General features: G+C 40.0%; 1 pseudogene; it reads left to right on the top strand.

Annotated features, from left to right (window-relative positions):
* Window positions 1-13,030: 13,030 nt before the first annotated feature.
* LOC101639440 lies at window positions 13,031-14,219 on the top strand (annotated as a pseudogene).
* The last annotated feature ends 2,803 nt before the right edge of the window (window positions 14,220-17,022 follow it).

The raw sequence follows: 17,022 nt of genomic DNA, 5'->3' as shown, positions 1-17,022 counted from the left end.
CGGTGGTGAGGATGGTGTAGGAAGCCTGGTAGGGTGTGACCAAGGGTAATGCAACCGAGAGGAATTACTGAAACCCTAATGAATGCTGATCATGATAGTGGGACAAAAGGAATGTAAAAGGAAATAGAGGAAAGAGCTAGGAGGTCAAGGGCATTTATAAAGGTCTAAATACAGGCATGTACATATGTACATATATTTATATATGAGGGCGTGGAAATAGATCTATGTGCATATATGTATACATTTAGTAGCAGATGGACATTGGTCCTCCACTCAAGTACTCCCTCAATGAAAGAACACTTTGTTACATTAAACTGGCATTCCGTGATGCTCGCCTTCCCAAAACAATTGCTGAAGACAAAGCGGGTGCATAAGCAAATGTGGTGAAGAAAGTAGATGATGCCCGGCTATCAAAAGATATAGCATCTGGGGTCTTAAAAGCTTGAAGGTAAATAAGCGGCCATCTAGCTCAGAAGCAACAAAGTTCACATGGAAGAAGCACACCAGCCTGAGTGCTCACGAGGTGCCATAGGGATCAGATATCAGGCGTCAAAGAACAAAAAATCATATAATTGTGTGCTCACCTCACTGATATGATCGCTGAAGACAAATGGGTGCATAAGCAAATGTGGTGAAGAAAGTGGATGGTGGCCACCTATCAAAAGCTGTAGCATCTGGAGTCTTTAAAGCTTAAAGGTAAACAAGCGGCCATCTAACTCAGAAGCAACAAAGCCTACATGGAGGAAGCACACCAGCCTGTGCAATCATGAGGTGTCAAAGGGATGAGGTATCAGGCATCATCAGAACAAGAAATCATATCATTGTGAATGAGGACAAGTGCAGAGTGGAGACCCAAAGCCCATCTGTAGGCTATTGGACATCCCCTTATGGAAGGGTGGTGGGAGGAGATGAGCCTGTCAGGGTGCAGTGTAGCAACGATGAAACACACAATTTTCCTCTAGTTCCTAAATGCTTCCTCCCCCCACCACTATCATGATCCTAATTCTACCTTACAAATCTGGCTAGACCAGAAGATGGACACTGGTACAGAGAGGAACGGAAACACAGGAAATCCAGGACGGATGATTCCTTCAGGACCAGTGTTGAGAGTGGTGATACCAGGAAGGTGGAGCGTAGGTGGGTTGGAATGGGGGAACCAATTACAAGGATCTACATAGAACCTCCTCCCTGGGGGATGGACGACAGAAAAGTGGATGAGGTTTGACGTTGGATGGTGCATGATATGACAAAATAATAATTTATAAAATATCAAGGTCTCATGAGGGAGGGGGGAGGGAGGAGGAAGGGGAAGAAATGAGATGCTGATGCCAGGGGCTTAAGTGGAGATCAAATATTTTGAGAATGCTGAAGGCAATGAATGTTCAAATGTGCTTTACACAATTGATATATGTATGGATTGTGATAAGAGTTGTATGAGCCCCTAATAAAATGATTAAATTTTTTAAAAAGTAGGCATAAGAGCCAAAAAAGTGGTGCTTAAGGAAGAAATTCTAGTTACATTGAAAGCATTACCCCAAACAAGGCTCTCCAAGAAATGATGGATGTAAACAATTGGACATCCCCTTACAGAAGGGTCACGAGGATGAAATGAGCCAATCAGAATGCAGTATAGCACTGATGAAACATGCAACTTTCCTTTAGTTCTTTAATGCCTTTCCCCTCCCACAATCATGATCCCAATTCTACCTTACAAATCCGGCTAGACCAGAGCATGTACATGAGTACAGATAAGACCTGGAAACACAGGGAGTCTTGGACAGATAAACCCTCTCAGGACCAATAATGAGAATAGCGATACCAGGAGGGGAAAGGGAAGGTATGGGGAAAACCGATCACAATTATCTACATATAAGCCCCTCCCTGGGGAACAGACAACAGAAAAGTGGGTGAAGGGAGACATCCGTCTGTGTAAGACATTAAAAAATAATAATTATGAATTATCAAGGGTTCATAAGGGAGAGAGGGGGAGATGGGAAATGAACTGATACCAAGAACTCAAGTAGAAAGAAAATGTTTTGAAAACTGCGATGACAACAAATGTACAAATGTGCTTGACACAATGTATGTATGTATGGGTTGTGATAAAAGCTGTATGACCCGCCAATAAAATGATTTTAAAAAATTGTTGGAATACCAAGTGAAACATCTCAACTAGCTGAAAGAGGCATTGGAAGCACTCAAGAGTCTACGCCAGGAAATTTGGAAGACAGTTACTTAGTGGACTAACTGGAAGAGATTTATGTGTTTCCATTCCAAACATAGGTGATCCAACAGAATGCTCAAATTATATAGCAATATAATTGATTTCACATGCAAGTAAATTTTTGCTGGAGATCATCCAAAAGTGACTGAAGCAATACATTTTCCGTTGCTAGAGGTTCAAGTCCACCGGATTCAGAAGAGGACATGCCACAAGGGATATCAACACTGATGTCAGATGAATCTTGCCCCAAAGAAAGTATCAGAAAAAGGTTTACTTGTGTTCTATTAACTTGGAAAAGGCATTTGACTTTGTGGACCATAGTAAACTAAGGGTAACCTTGAGGAGATTGGGGATTCCAGAATGCTGCATGCATTGTGTTCATCCAGAACTTGTACATTGATTAAGAGGCAATTGATTAAAAGGAAAAAAGGAATACTGCATAGTTTCAAATCAGAAAAGGTGTGGGTCAAGGTTTATCCTCTCACCATACTTATTAAGTTTGGATGATGAGCAAATAATCAGAGAAGCTAGGTTTGGAGGAGGGCTTATTAACAACCTGCCATGTGTAGATGACATAGCTTTGCTTGAAGAAAATGAGTAGGACTTGAGACACTTCCTGATGAATACCAAGTGTGGATTGTGACTCAATGCAACAATACTCAAAATCCTCACAACTGGGACAAGGACCATCATCATAAACTGACACGGTTTAAGATGTCAAGGACTTCATCTTGATTGGAACACAATCAACGCTCAGGGAAGCAGCAGTCAAGAAAGCAAAAGATGCATTGGACTGGGTAAATCTACTGCTGAAGCTCTCTTTAAAAGAGAAAAGCAAAGATCTGACATTCAGACTAATGTACACGTGACTGAAACCATGACACTTTCAATTGCCTCATATGCATGTGCAAGTTGGACATTGAATGAGGAAAACTGAAGAAAAATCAATGAATTTGAAATATGGTGTTGGCGAAGAATATAGAAATTACTCCGAACTACCCAAAGACCTAACAGACCTGCCTTTGAAGAAGATGCTCCTTAGGGGTAAGAATGGCAAATATTTCTCTCACAAGCTTTGTACCTATTTTCAGATGAACCTAATCCTTGGAGAAGAACATTATTGAAGATAGAATAGAGAGGTAGCTACAGGAAACGGTCTTCAATGAGATGGATTGGCATAGTGGTTGCAACAATGGGCTCAAAGGTAAGAACATTTGTGAGTATGGCACAGGACAGGGCTGTGGTCTGGCCACTGTGAGTTGAAACTGACTGATGACAACTAATAACAACAATTATATAATAGTTAGTGTTAATAACTACATTAACTGCTTCATGTTCCTAATGAGAATGTTATATCTTTGGCACTCTGAAATATGTACTGGGCAATGAAATGATATTGCTTGCCCCAGCTCTTTACGGAGACATAAATGGGCAATAAAATATTCACACTATTTATTTTCAAAATTATACTGATACATATAATGGAAAAGAAATTAATTTGGCTTTACACTAATAGGATCTTGTCCTTACCACCTTATTGCAATTTGATTTTCATTGTTTTCTGTGGGTCTTCCCAGCTGAGAAGCACAGGAGGAGTGGATGTATAATGACAATACCTGACATAAGGTGTTCTAGGGAATGTAGGGGTCAGGGTAGGCTGTAGGGAGGGAAGGAAGGGTTCAGGAGTAAATAATGAAGATGGGAGTGGGGAGGGAGCACTGGAGATGATCATGAGTGCACAGCTCTTTTGGGGGGCGATTCAACCATAAGGGGAGAGAATGCTCTAGGATGGATGTGGTGGTGATTGTACAATAGCTCCTTGATATGATTGAATGATTGAACTATTCCATTGTCTGATATGTAAATTATATGCCAAGGAAACTGTTGGAAAAATGAATTTAAAATCCCCCCCAAAAGAAAAATAAATCATAGATAGTTCTGATTCATTCACAAATAAAATATCTATGCATTAATTAATGGAAAATAGTTCCTTAGAAAATAATATAAAATGCATAAGTTTATAATAAAACTATGGCCACCTGGCATCATATATCCTAATTTACTTAAAGTTTGATAAAATAGTAGCATCTCATGGTCATAAAGTGATATTTTGGGAAAATTCATAATGTTGATTAGCTTTCACTTACTCCCTGGAATGTTCAGGTAGAGTGATAGCTGAGCTTTGCAAGTACAAATTTCTAAATTTAAACATAAGTTACAGCAGTTACACATTAGGCTGTGATTTGAAAGTAGTCACATATTAAGCTGTGTAGTTCAAAACCACCACGCTCTCGGAGGAATTAAGACAGAGCTCTCTATTGCACCAAACAGAAATTCACAGGAGCTATTATGGCCGGTTCTATAGAGTCGCCGTAAGTGGGCATCAACTCCATAGCGACGAGTTTGTTTGTTTGTTTGTTGAATGGTCTCTTCAGTTCAATATATCTTTGATTTTGTTTCACTCTTGCTCCCGAAGTTGAGTGTTGAGGCTGAGATGCTTCATGTAACTGGATCTATTGTTGACCAGAGCATAACTGAACTACAAATGGTTTGGTAATGGTCTCTCTACAAATACGCATGCAGCCTGTTCTCTTAGTACGCTATTCCAGCAAGAGAAATATATTTCCAAGTGAAAGACCTACACGTTGAAAACTGAAATCACTAATTTCGTTTGCTGAAATAATTTACTGCAATGTGTTTGTCTGACGTGCTTAATAGCTATTTCTGGACTAAATGGCTTCAATATCACATTTGTTGTGGTTTAGCTTTATTACATGCTCACATTCAGTGAGTCAAGATTCACAGCAAAATCTCATAAAACTGAGTTTTGACTTTAGGACATCCAAAAGTCAAAGGGAACAGAATTAAATATGATAGTATGAAATGTGATCTAATTCAAATAGACCTCCTACTTGGAAAAGGTTAGTCAATGTGCAGGTAAATTCAGTAGGAATACTGAGAGAGAACCTATGATATTGTTTAAGATTTTATGAAATGATTAATTCTTTAAATGTTCCATCTAGTATCTGTATCACAAAATGTATCATAGATACAAATCTACATCATAGAATTTGTACCATAAAATGACACTTCATCATTCATCTATTGCATATAAAAGTCTATTGAACTGAAGGAAAATTCACTTTAGTGAAATGTTTTTTTAGTTAGTGATGTTCTTATCTGTAAAGTGGGTTTATGCTATCGCTGAGCCATAACTATTATAAGGATTAAGCACTATGTATGACAATTGTTGCTCGTGTTAGGTGTGTAGGAGTCCGTTCTAATGCATAGCTACCCAACGTAAAACAGAATACAGAATGAAACCCTGTTCAGTCCTGGGCCAATCTCACAATTGTTCTTCTAGCTGGCCCCATTGATGCAGCCACTGTGACAATCCATCATATTGAGGGCCTTTCTCTTTTTTTGCTTCCCCTCTATTTTACCAAGCATACTGTCTCTCAGGATTTGTCTGTCCTGACAACTTAACAACATCTCACCGTCATTGGCTCTAAGATGCATTGCGGCCATGCTTTTCCCTAGACAGATTTGTTGTTCTTCTCCGGTCCCTGGTACTTTCAATATTCCTTACCAGCAACCTAATTCAAACACACCAAGACTTCTTCTCTAACCTTCCTTATTCAATGCCTACTTTTCACATGCTTATGAGGCTACTGAAAACACCATGGCTTAGGTTCAGTGCACCTCAGTTCTCAAAGTAAAATCTCTGCTTTTCAACACTTTAAAGAGGTCTTGTGCATCAGATTTACCTAATACCGTGCATGCTTTGCTTTGATTTCTGGTTCCATGGGCTTTTATTGTAGATCCAAACAAGATTAAATCCTTCAAAATGTCAATCTCTTCTCTGCTTAGCATAATGATATCTATTGTTCCAGTTGTGTGGATTTGGGCTTTCTTTACACTGAGTTGTGACCCTTACTGAAGGCTCCAATCCTTGACCTTTATCAGAAAATGTTTCAAGTCCTCCTCTTTATCAGTAAGCAATGGGGTGTTATCTGCATGTCAAAGACTGTTAATAAGGCTTCCTCTGATCCTGATACCACATCCTTCTTCACATACTCTAGCTTCTCTGGTCATTTGCTCCGCAGACAGAGTTAATAAGTATGGTGAGAAGATCTAACCCCGACAAACACCACAAGTCTGACCCTTTGCGGTACTATGGTGACTTGTGTGGTGCTGTGATATGTCACTGGCATTTCAAAAACCAAAAGGGTCATCCAAAGTAAACAGGTTTAGCAGAGCTTCCATACTAAAAACAGTCTATGGAGAAGATTAGGCTATCCATTTCTGATTAATTCATCACTGAAAACCTGAAAATATGAGGAGGTTTGAAAAGTTCATGGGAAAATGTCATTATCATTTAATTCCATTTTTCTGCCAACTGTTTGAAATCCCCTTGCGTGTGGTAAATTATAATTTATGATATCATAGCTTTTCAATGTAAATAACTAATGTCAGATATAATCGTGATCATGATGATGATATATGACTAAAGACAATATTTCTATGATTGTACACGTCATCAATGCATGCTCAAATATTTGTATAACCCTCACAAAGCATGTGAATAGTGTAAAGAGAGATATTTAATATTTTTTCCATCTTAATCAAATAGTAGCATCAAGTAGAATCCCTACTTTCTAGGATTTTCCCACTTTTTCTTCCTAAATTCTATAGTTACCATTTCAATTCTGATCATCCATGATTTTTAAATTTTATGTGTTCAAAATCTTAGTTTTTATCAAAGAGCCATAAAATATTGGAAAGCTATTTCAGAATTCCCAATTTCAAGCAACTATTTAAACAAGACAGAACATTCATAAAGTAGTTTAAAAGGAAATAGCTGCCATTAAAGACTTTTTTTCTCACATGGTACATGGCATTCCTGATATCATAAGGGGAAGAAAAAAGAGAGAGTTGAAATGTTTTCCAGCATTTGCAGAAAGATTTACTTTAATTTTATTTGCATCTGGAACTTCTATAGTACAAATGCACCTTTACTACCTGAAACACTTTCAGAAGTGCTACATAACACTCCAACTGTGGGTGAGAATAAAAAGAAAAATGAAGAGATTTTTATAATGTTGCTCATAGATCTGCTGTTCAGTTTAAATAGGTTAGTACATGGGTTTTTCCTAAAAAGTGCTAACCACTATGTTGAGATATGACTCTCTGGGTTTACTTTCTCTAAGCACCTCATTACCACAATTACGCAGTGTCTTTCACCAAACAGATTTCATACAGTCGATTAGGTTTCTACTTAAATTACTCCCCCATTCCAGTCCTGCCTCTTGAGATGATTACAGGCCACTTTGATGGGGGATTTAGGAATTCCAAAACTTTTCAGCAATACATTTAGAAACAATTTGAGTTACTCCCAACAGATGGCTAATTACATCTATTGTGTGGTGATTTAGCTCTCAGAGGCAATATTATTACCCAGTTCTTGTTTGAAGAGAGGACAGCTCTTCACTATTTCCATAATGCTACACTAAATTTGGAAGGAGCATTAGACATCATCTCCAACTCTCTCATTATGCGGATGGAAGAACTTACTTTGATAGAGAAAGTGGGTAAAGGACTTATGAAGATAATTTAACAACCTCTAATTTAACAAACTAAATATGCAGAACAACATGCCTTATTAACTGAGGGGAATATCTGTAAATTATTTTGAACTGGGTTAGGGAAACAATGAACCCAATGACTCTTGTGACAAAGCAAAACATGATACACACGCAAAAAGAGAAAGGAACACTGAACTTACCAATATTTGTTTCCATTGTGGGTAAATATCAGGCTATTGGCAAAATAAGTGATAATTGATCTTGACGGATTTTAAAGAATGTTTGAAAACTAACTGTGGTAACAATTGTATGATACTGCTGGATGTGATTGAACTATGGAATGATATGATATATGCGATAAAAACCAATTAATAATACATTTAAAATACATAAATAAAAAATGTGACATAAAAAGAAACAAGTAGAATTTTGCTTAGCAAAGACTAGAAGGACATTGTTATATTTTATAAGAAGGAGGAAAACATGTTATCCAAGACTTACAGGACTTTTATGAGGGTGCAGTAAAAAAAAAACCCTGGATTTTTTTCCCCCCTAAACTAGTGGTTCTCAATCTTCCTAATGATACGACCCTTTAACACTGTTCCTCATGTTGTGGTCACCCCTCAACCATAAAATTATTTTCATTGATACTTCATAACTATAATTTTGCTACTGTTATGAATCCGCTGACTCCTGTGAAAGGGTCATTCGACCCCCAAGGGGTCGCAACCCACAGGTTAAGAACTGCTGCCCTAAACTATGTATTTAATTTGTATTCACAAAAGACTTCATCACCTTCAAAATACTCTCCATTACACTGAATATATTTGTCCAATCTGTGATTTCAATCTTGGAAACATTTTTCCAACTCCTCTGCTTGAATGGCTGACAGTACTTTTCTTGGTTTTTTTTCTTCATCTTTTTTACACCTTCAATTTGTTGTCCTTTCCTGTCCCTATTCCTTTGAAGAAACCAGAAGTTTCTCTGAGTGAGGTTAGGTGACAGGTGAGTAAGTTATGAGGGCAAGAGAGGCATGCTACTTTTTGCCAAAACTGGCACACTGAGATGGCTGCGTGAGTAAGTGCCTTGTCATGGTGGCAAAACCCAAATCAAACCTCTTGTCACACACTGCTACACAATCTTTTGAGGACCTCTAAATAGAAAGCTTGATTAACTGTCTGACCTGGTAGAACAAACTCCAAATACACTACCCACCTCACATAAAAAAAAGCGTCACTTGATCTTTGATATCACTCGAAGATATTTTGGTGGGAGGAAGAGGAGAAAATGGCATTTCTACTGGTTTGACTCATGTTTGCTTTCAGGGTCATAATAATAATGCAATGTGGGCTGGGGAACTAAAGCCCATCTGTAGACAACTGGACAGAAAGGTCATGGGGAAGAGAAAAGACAGTCAGGGTGCAGTGTAGCAATGATGAAACCTATAAGTTTCCTCTAGTTCTTAAATGCCTCCGCCCCCCACTATCATGATCCCAATTCTACCATACAAGTCTGGCTAGACCAGAGGATGCACAGTGGTACAGATAGGAACTGGAAACAGGGAATCCAGGACGGATGATCCCTTCAGGACCAGTGGTGAGAGTGGCAATACCTGGAGGGTGGAGGGAGGGTGGGGTGGAGAGGGGCAACCGATTATAAGAATCTACATAAAACCTCCTCCTTGGGGGATGGACAACAGAAAAGTGGGTGAAGGGAGACATCGGACAGTGTAAGATGACAAAATAATAATTTATAATTATCAAGCATTCATGAGGGAGTGGGGAGTGGGTAGGGAGGGGGGAAAATGAGGAGCTAATGCCAGGGGCTTACATGGAGAGCAAATATTCTGAGAATGATAAGGGTAATAAATGTACAAATGTGCTTTATACAATTGATGTATGTATGGATTCTGATAAGAGTTGTATGAGCCCCCAATAAAATGATTTAAAAAAAAAGAATAGTGCTATGTCTCATCACCAGTAATGACCTTGGAGAAAAATTCTGGTTTGCTTCAGAGCTGTTCTTTCAAAGCATGGCATGTTCTACTTTGACACACATGATCATGGTGAGTTGTCTCAATGGCAACAGTTTTAGACCCAATAAGGCACTTTGGAGTAAAGAATTCCCTTGAAAAAAATTATATTCTTGCACTTTATCAGACTTCTAAAACATAATTATAACCTGGTTAGAATGTGGCAGGAAGATAACATAATACACACCTACCTGTAAGTGATCTCACAAACAACTACCAAGGGACCAAAAGCCTTCAGGAAGGACTTGCTATACTGACAACCTTCTCCACTGTGCCCTGATACTACAGTCTCGGCTCTGTATACCCCTCAAGATTAAGCCTTTACACAAGGAAAACTCTGGAGTCATTCCAAAAATTTCCACCTCCCTAATCTCCAGCATTCAATCCATTAGCAAACTGGGCTAATTTTGTCTCCCAAATATTTCCCCAATTTGTTTAATTCTTTCTATGTCCACAACCACTAATTATCTCAAAGCTTGGCTAGAGAAATAGTCTCCTAAATAAAATACCCACATGTGGTTTGCTCTTTTACTCAATTCACCCTGTGCGGCATAATTCCAATGTCTTATTATATGTGCTGCTGAAGCAAGCACAACACGCTGTATGCTGTAGACAACACTATTTTGACGATACAAATATTCTCATTTCAATGTCTTTATTAAACTCTCAATATTTTTTGCTTTTTGTTTTAATGGAAGTAAATTTCATCTACTAGCACCATACTATTGATTAGAGAAAACAAAGGAGAAAAAGGAAAAAGGGAAGAACAGAGTGAAATTATGGTCTCCATTTTTATTTGCATGTTTTGTTTCTTGTTGTTAAAGACATCTGAAGCAAACATACAGAATTATAATTATCTCCTTAATTTCAATTATTCCATCAGTACCAGTATGCAGTGCAGTCAAACTCAGGATGTTTGACTACAAGGTCAGAACAGAGCTGAGCAGCACAGGGTTTTCAATGCCTGACGTTTCACAAGTAAATTTCCAGGACACTCTTTTAAGGCACTTCAGAGGATAGACGAGTCCCCAGTCTCACGGTTAGCAGTTTGAACCATGCACTGGTCAAGTGTCGGGGAGTGGTATCCAAGACATTGATGCCTACGTTGTAGAACTCAATTCATTCCAAAGAAGTGTTCATACACCGAAAAGTCTAGAACTGAACATTCTTTTCCCATGAGACATAATGAGAAACTGAATAATTGGTTCTGAGGCCCCCGAGTTACACATATAAATGTGTCTTTCCAGGGCTTGAAATCATGATGGAGCCTACTTAGCATCCTTGCGTTCCCCTGTCTCAGCTACGCCATCACCATCTAGTTGTTTCTTTCTCATACCCTTTAAAAAAGTATTTCATTGACATATAACCTACATCTCCTACAATTCAATAGTTAAATCATATTTAAAATGGTTGTTCAATCATAGGTCCTATCAATTCTGACCCATTTTCTTTCTTATTGTAAACTCATTTTTATAACCTCCCTATTTCCCTTACCCTCCCATGCTATTCTCCTTAGAAAGCACGAATCCAGCGACTGTTTCCATTGATTTACCTATCCTGCATTTCATCAACAGGAAAACATATATATATATATATAAACCAGAAACAATAATAAAATATACTAGAGAAACCCTTAATCAAAAAGAAAGCTGGAAATATTAAAAATGAGATCAATGTAAAATTAGTCAAATGGAAGATCAAGTAAGGTGTTAGATTTTAACCTAATTACATTTGTTTTCTATTATGCTCTGCATTATAGCATGACTATCTTAAAAAGAAGTTGATGTTCTCAGAATAAACAAGTATTGATATAGAGAGCACTGTGGGTATTGTGGTTACGTATTTAGCTACCAACTGCCAAGGTCAGCAATTCAAAACAACCAACCACTCCTTGCACGAAAGAGGAGGCTTTCTACTCCCATAAGGAGTCACAGTCTCAGAAACCCTCAGGGACAGTTCTGCTCTGTCCTATAGGGTTGCTATGGTTCAGAATCAACTGAAGTGGCATGTTTGTGTTTTGGTTTGAAATGGCACTTAAGCCTATGACACTAGATGATTTGCCAAACAAAAAAGGTAAACAAGAAGTGAAGAGATCTTTGGATTAAGATGTGTGGGTAAAGAATGTGAAGGAGATAAAAAGACAAGGGGGATTTGGCAATGTAAATTTGACTGACGAAGTACCAAGTAGACATTAAGGAAATCCAGAGGAGTGGTGTCCTGTATATTTGGTAAGAAAATCTGTAGGAGATGAAATGGTACGAACAAACTGTGTTAGTCTGGTATGTTAGAGAAACAAATCCACAGAAACACACATGTATAAGAGAGAGTTTTATACAAAGGGTAAGTGCACATCAAGAAAACATCCCAACCCAATGCTGGCCAAGCCCACAAGTCCAACATTAACCCATATGTCCCACTCCAATCCACAAAGTCCTCCTCCATCTCACAAAACACACACAGTGATGCCAACTGCAGGAGGAAAGCTGAATCAGTGAACATGTAAGCATTACAGCGCTGGCAAGGGTCTCCATGTGGCTGCTCCTGCACACACGGCTACATTGGGGTAGGTCCATGTGGTTTCTCCTCGGGAATGTCTTGCAGGAAGTGAGCCTTGCCAGCTGAAACAGGGAACTGGCTAAGGCAGCTGCACCCTGACAAGCGACCCCAGAACTAGAAGGGCGAGGCTCACCACCATTTATCTCTCCACCACAATGAACTTTAACTAACTCATAAGTCATAGGTAGATCTAACAATGGGAAGGTAGGATGCATTCTGATCTTGAGATTTAATGGAAAGTTGGGGGTGAAACTTCAACACAATGTTTTAAAGCAACCATATCTTTAAGTTATAATTAGATGGTGATTAGAGAAAAATAATTCAGTTGGCAAAAATTTGGGTTTAACTTCTACTATAACAAATGTGTCAATGTGTCCTACTATGGTGCCTTGTAAGAAGCCTTGGTGTTATGTGTTGGTTTGCTATAGATAAGGTCAGAAGTTTGAAACTACTAGCTCCTAGGCAGGAGAAAGATGGGGTTTCTATTCCTGTAAAAAATTACAGTTTGGGGTGGAGGATGCTATCTCTGCCCAGGCTGGATGTGGGTGATAGGAGCGGGTGGGGTTGCTCTGGTGGCATGAAGAGATCTGTGCCTGAGGTCTTCGTGTAGCCAGCTGGTAGTGACCCCACAGGATGAAGCACAAGAGCAGGAAACGGACCCAAGGGGCCAAGGGGAGTGTGTGGCTGGAACTGAAGGACGTGCTGGGCTGGACCGGGCACAACTGTTACAAGAGCTTCTTGCTGAATGCAGAGGCTGAGGCAGACAACATGGACAGGGCCCCCTTTTGCACCTGTCAGTGGAAGAATTTGTGGTGCGCTATGAAAGACCCTAAAACTCTGTGGTTTTGCTGAATATCCAAGAGGGCTGGTCGGCCCAGGAGCAGTGAGTGGACTCTGGAATGCCTCAAAAGTTCAAGTGTGGCGAGGACAATGGCTGCTCCTTGAAGATGAAGGTGAAATACGAGTATATGGGGAGCATCAGGGATGATCGTCCCTTGTATATCTTCGACAGAACACCCCCAAATAAGGAAATTGCTGGAAGACTGCAAGGCACCTAAGTTTTCACCTAAGATCTGTTTCAGTCTGTGCGGGGGAAGTGCAGTCCCCCGTAAGTAAGTCCCTGTAAGTCCCCCGTGAGTTGTGATGAGACACCCCACCACCACTCACCACCACTCACCACCACCTGAGCTCTGGCACAGGGATCCACAGCGATCCCCTGGGCACCAGTGTCTGGAGTGCGTGGTGTAGGGCCGCAAGCCCTGGTGCCTGTTTCTCACCAGCATGTGCCTGGAGCTCATCACAGTGAACGCGGAGGAAGGGGACAACAGCAAGATGATGCCATCACCTGGTTTATCATCCTGCATGCTCAGACCCAGCTCTGAACATGGCTGCCTGAGTTCAAGTCCTTGGAAATCTTACAGAAGTTCGGAGAGACTGTCTTCGTCCCAGGAGACTGGTGACATGTCGTCCGCAACCTGGACACCACCTTTGCCTCACCCAGGACTTTTCCAGCAGCACCAACTTCCCTGTAAGGGGAAGCCAACGTTATCTCAGAAGTGGTATAGGCTCCAGAAACAAGAGCACCAGGAGTTGGCAGACCTGACCTACGAGAATCAGCCAGGATCACCTCTGACACATCCAGGGACTCCAACAGCTCTTCCAGCCCTAATTCTTCAGACTCAGACGCTGAGGGTGAGTCTGAGTCCGAGGGCAACAGGACAGTGCACTGTCGGGAAAAAGCAAAGGACGTGGTATGCTGAGGGATGAGGATACCACCTCTCAGAATGACTGCACGAGCAAAGAGCTTCGCTCCTCCAGGTGATGGTGCCCGGCCAGCATCAGAGTGGAAGGATAAGGCGACCTCCCTGCCTTGCTAGAACCTGCAGCAGCAGAGGGCTGAGAGCTAGACTGAGGACTCAGGAGGTGTGTGAACACCAATGCGTCTCACACTCCCTGTCTTTTGCAGCCAAAGCAAAGATCCCTGTGAACATCTTTTACATTATTTAATAAAGACAGACTCTGTAGAAGAAGCAGAAGCAGAAGAAGGAGAAGAAAAAGGAAGACAGAATGAATGAATTACAGTTTCAGAAACTCAGAGGTGAAGTTTAACTCTGCCCAATAAGGTCACTTATTATAAGTTGGCATGGACTTGATGGCAGTGAGTTGAGTTATGGTGCTTGGGTTGCTATCATGCTGGATGGTATGCCACTGATACTTCAAATGCAACTAGAGTCACCCATGTGAACAGGTTTCAGCAGTTTCCAGACTGAAACCCGATTATTAAAAAGGAGGGATTAGTCACTGAACACTTTTTTTGTTTTTTTTTGGTTATAATCTTTTCTTTTTTTTTAAGCATTTTATTAGGGGCTCATACAACTGTTATCGCAATCCATACACACATCAATAGTGTAAAACGCATTTGTACATCATTCTCAAAACATTTTCTCTCCACTTAAACCCCTGACATTAGGTCCTCATTTTTCCCCTCCCTCCCCGCTCCCCCCTCCCTCATGAGCCCTTGATAGTTTATAAATTGGTATTTTGTCATATCTTGCCCTGTCCGACGTCTCCCTTCACCCACTTTTCGGTTGTCTGTCCCCCAGGGAGGAGGTCACACACAGTTCCATGTAATCGGTTCCCTCTTTCCTACCCATTCTCCCTTTACCCTCCCTGTTTCTCCACTCACACCACTGGTCCTATAGGGCTCATCCGTCCTGGATTCCCTGCATTTTCAGTTCCTATCTGTACCAGTGTACATCCTCTGGTCTAGCCAGACTTGCAAGGTCGAATTCGAGTCATGGTAGTGGGAGCGGGGAGGAAACCTTTAGGAACTAGAGGAGAGTTGTATTTCTCAACCTAGTTACATCGCACCCTGACTGGCTCATCTCCTCCCCGAGACCCCTCTGCAAGGGGATCTCCAGTGGCCTACTAATGGGCTTTGGATCTCCACTCCGCACTCCCCTCATCATTCACTATGGTAAGATTTTTTGTTCTGATGATGCCTTATACCTGATCCCTTCGACACCTCGTGGTTGCATAGGCTGGTGTGCTTCTTCCATGTGGGCTTTGTTGCTTCTGAGGTCACTGAACACTTTATGAAAATAACAGGAAATATGAGATACAATGCTGGAAGATGACCCGCTGACTGTGGAAAGGTCACTCAGTAGAAGACTCAGGAAGAGCTTCCTCCTCCAAGCAGACACCTTAATGTCGTGGATGGAGCAAACCTTCCAAGACGTCATCTGCTGGTGAGATACGACTCACATGAGAAGAAACAGCTGCAAAAATTCTTTAATAATCAGAACATGGAATGTACAAACTATGAAACTAAGAAAATTTAAAGTAACCAAAAAGAAAATGGTATGCAGATCAAACAGTGTTTTATTCTGTTGTGCATAGGACTTAATAGCGCTTAACAAAAATAAAATTATCAATAACAACTAATAAGTTAATAAGCATATTTTTACATATGTTATATTCTTTTGTTGACTTGAATTACTGTTTGAACTGTCAATATTTTTAAGTATTTACATGGCACATTTTGGAATAATTAAATTGTTGTTGATTCATTCTTTTCAATTGTTAGACTTATTTTGTTTCAGATGAACAAAATTTATTAAAAACATTTTATTTTATTAATAATGATCAAAGCAGACCTCCTCAAACATGCAACCATTCCCTATGTTCCTGTTAAATATGAAATCAGCTGCTAGATTGGCCATATATGAAATCATTTATATAACAGCTTCATCATGACATTGAGAACAAAAACAAGTGTTACCATTTACTTAGTTTTATATATTTTGATAGATTGTGATGACTTTATCACAAAGATTTCAGAGAGTTATTTTGAGAAGTATTTCTTTCTAATTTGTGATATTAAGTTGCTTTGTGTTGAAATGTTGCTGCTTTTCTCCGTGGCATAGCCAGTAGTGGGGAAATTATTTCATATTCATTTTGTAACATACATCTGTGTGCAGTGATTTAAAAACAAGTGTTGAGCCAGCCTCAAAACAAGACAGAGATATTCTATCAAGTTTTTCATAAATATCTGTGAATTTATTATCACAAATATCAGTGATATTTTCACAAATATTGTGTTAGTTGCATAATCTGCTGTCAACTTGAGACGATTAGGAGTGAAGGGGTGGCATCTAGCCTGTCAATCAGGTCGCAGCTTGTTGACCTCATTTGGAGGCAGGAAAGATATATATATATCTCACTGGAGTACAGACACACACACTCTCCTAGTCTTCCTGCTGACTAGCCACATGGAGACCTGTGATGGAACCAGTGCCCTGGAGCTGGACGACCCACATGGAGAACCACGCTAGTACTGAAATGCTTCCATGGTCACTGGATCCACAAGACTTTCCACCCACTGGCCTGTGATCTTCCGGCATTTGGCATCATTGCTTGTGTTGCATGAGTCTGAAGAAGATAGTATAGACTGGAATCAGACATATGGGTTAATATCGGACTTATGGGCTTGATTTGGTCTCGGCTGGTATGCTTACTTAATGTACAATTGCTCTTTGATATAAAGTTCTCTCTTATACACATGTGTTTGTTCTGGATTTGTTTCTCTAGTCTACCCAAACTAACACAATCATTTCTATAATATT

Source organism: Echinops telfairi, unplaced genomic scaffold (assembly GCF_000313985.2).
Source record: "Echinops telfairi isolate 266 unplaced genomic scaffold, ASM31398v2 ScPeMD7_7401;HRSCAF=8416, whole genome shotgun sequence".
Classification (NCBI taxonomy): domain Eukaryota; kingdom Metazoa; phylum Chordata; class Mammalia; order Afrosoricida; family Tenrecidae; genus Echinops; species Echinops telfairi.
This window is presented reverse-complemented; position numbering and strand designations above follow the sequence as displayed.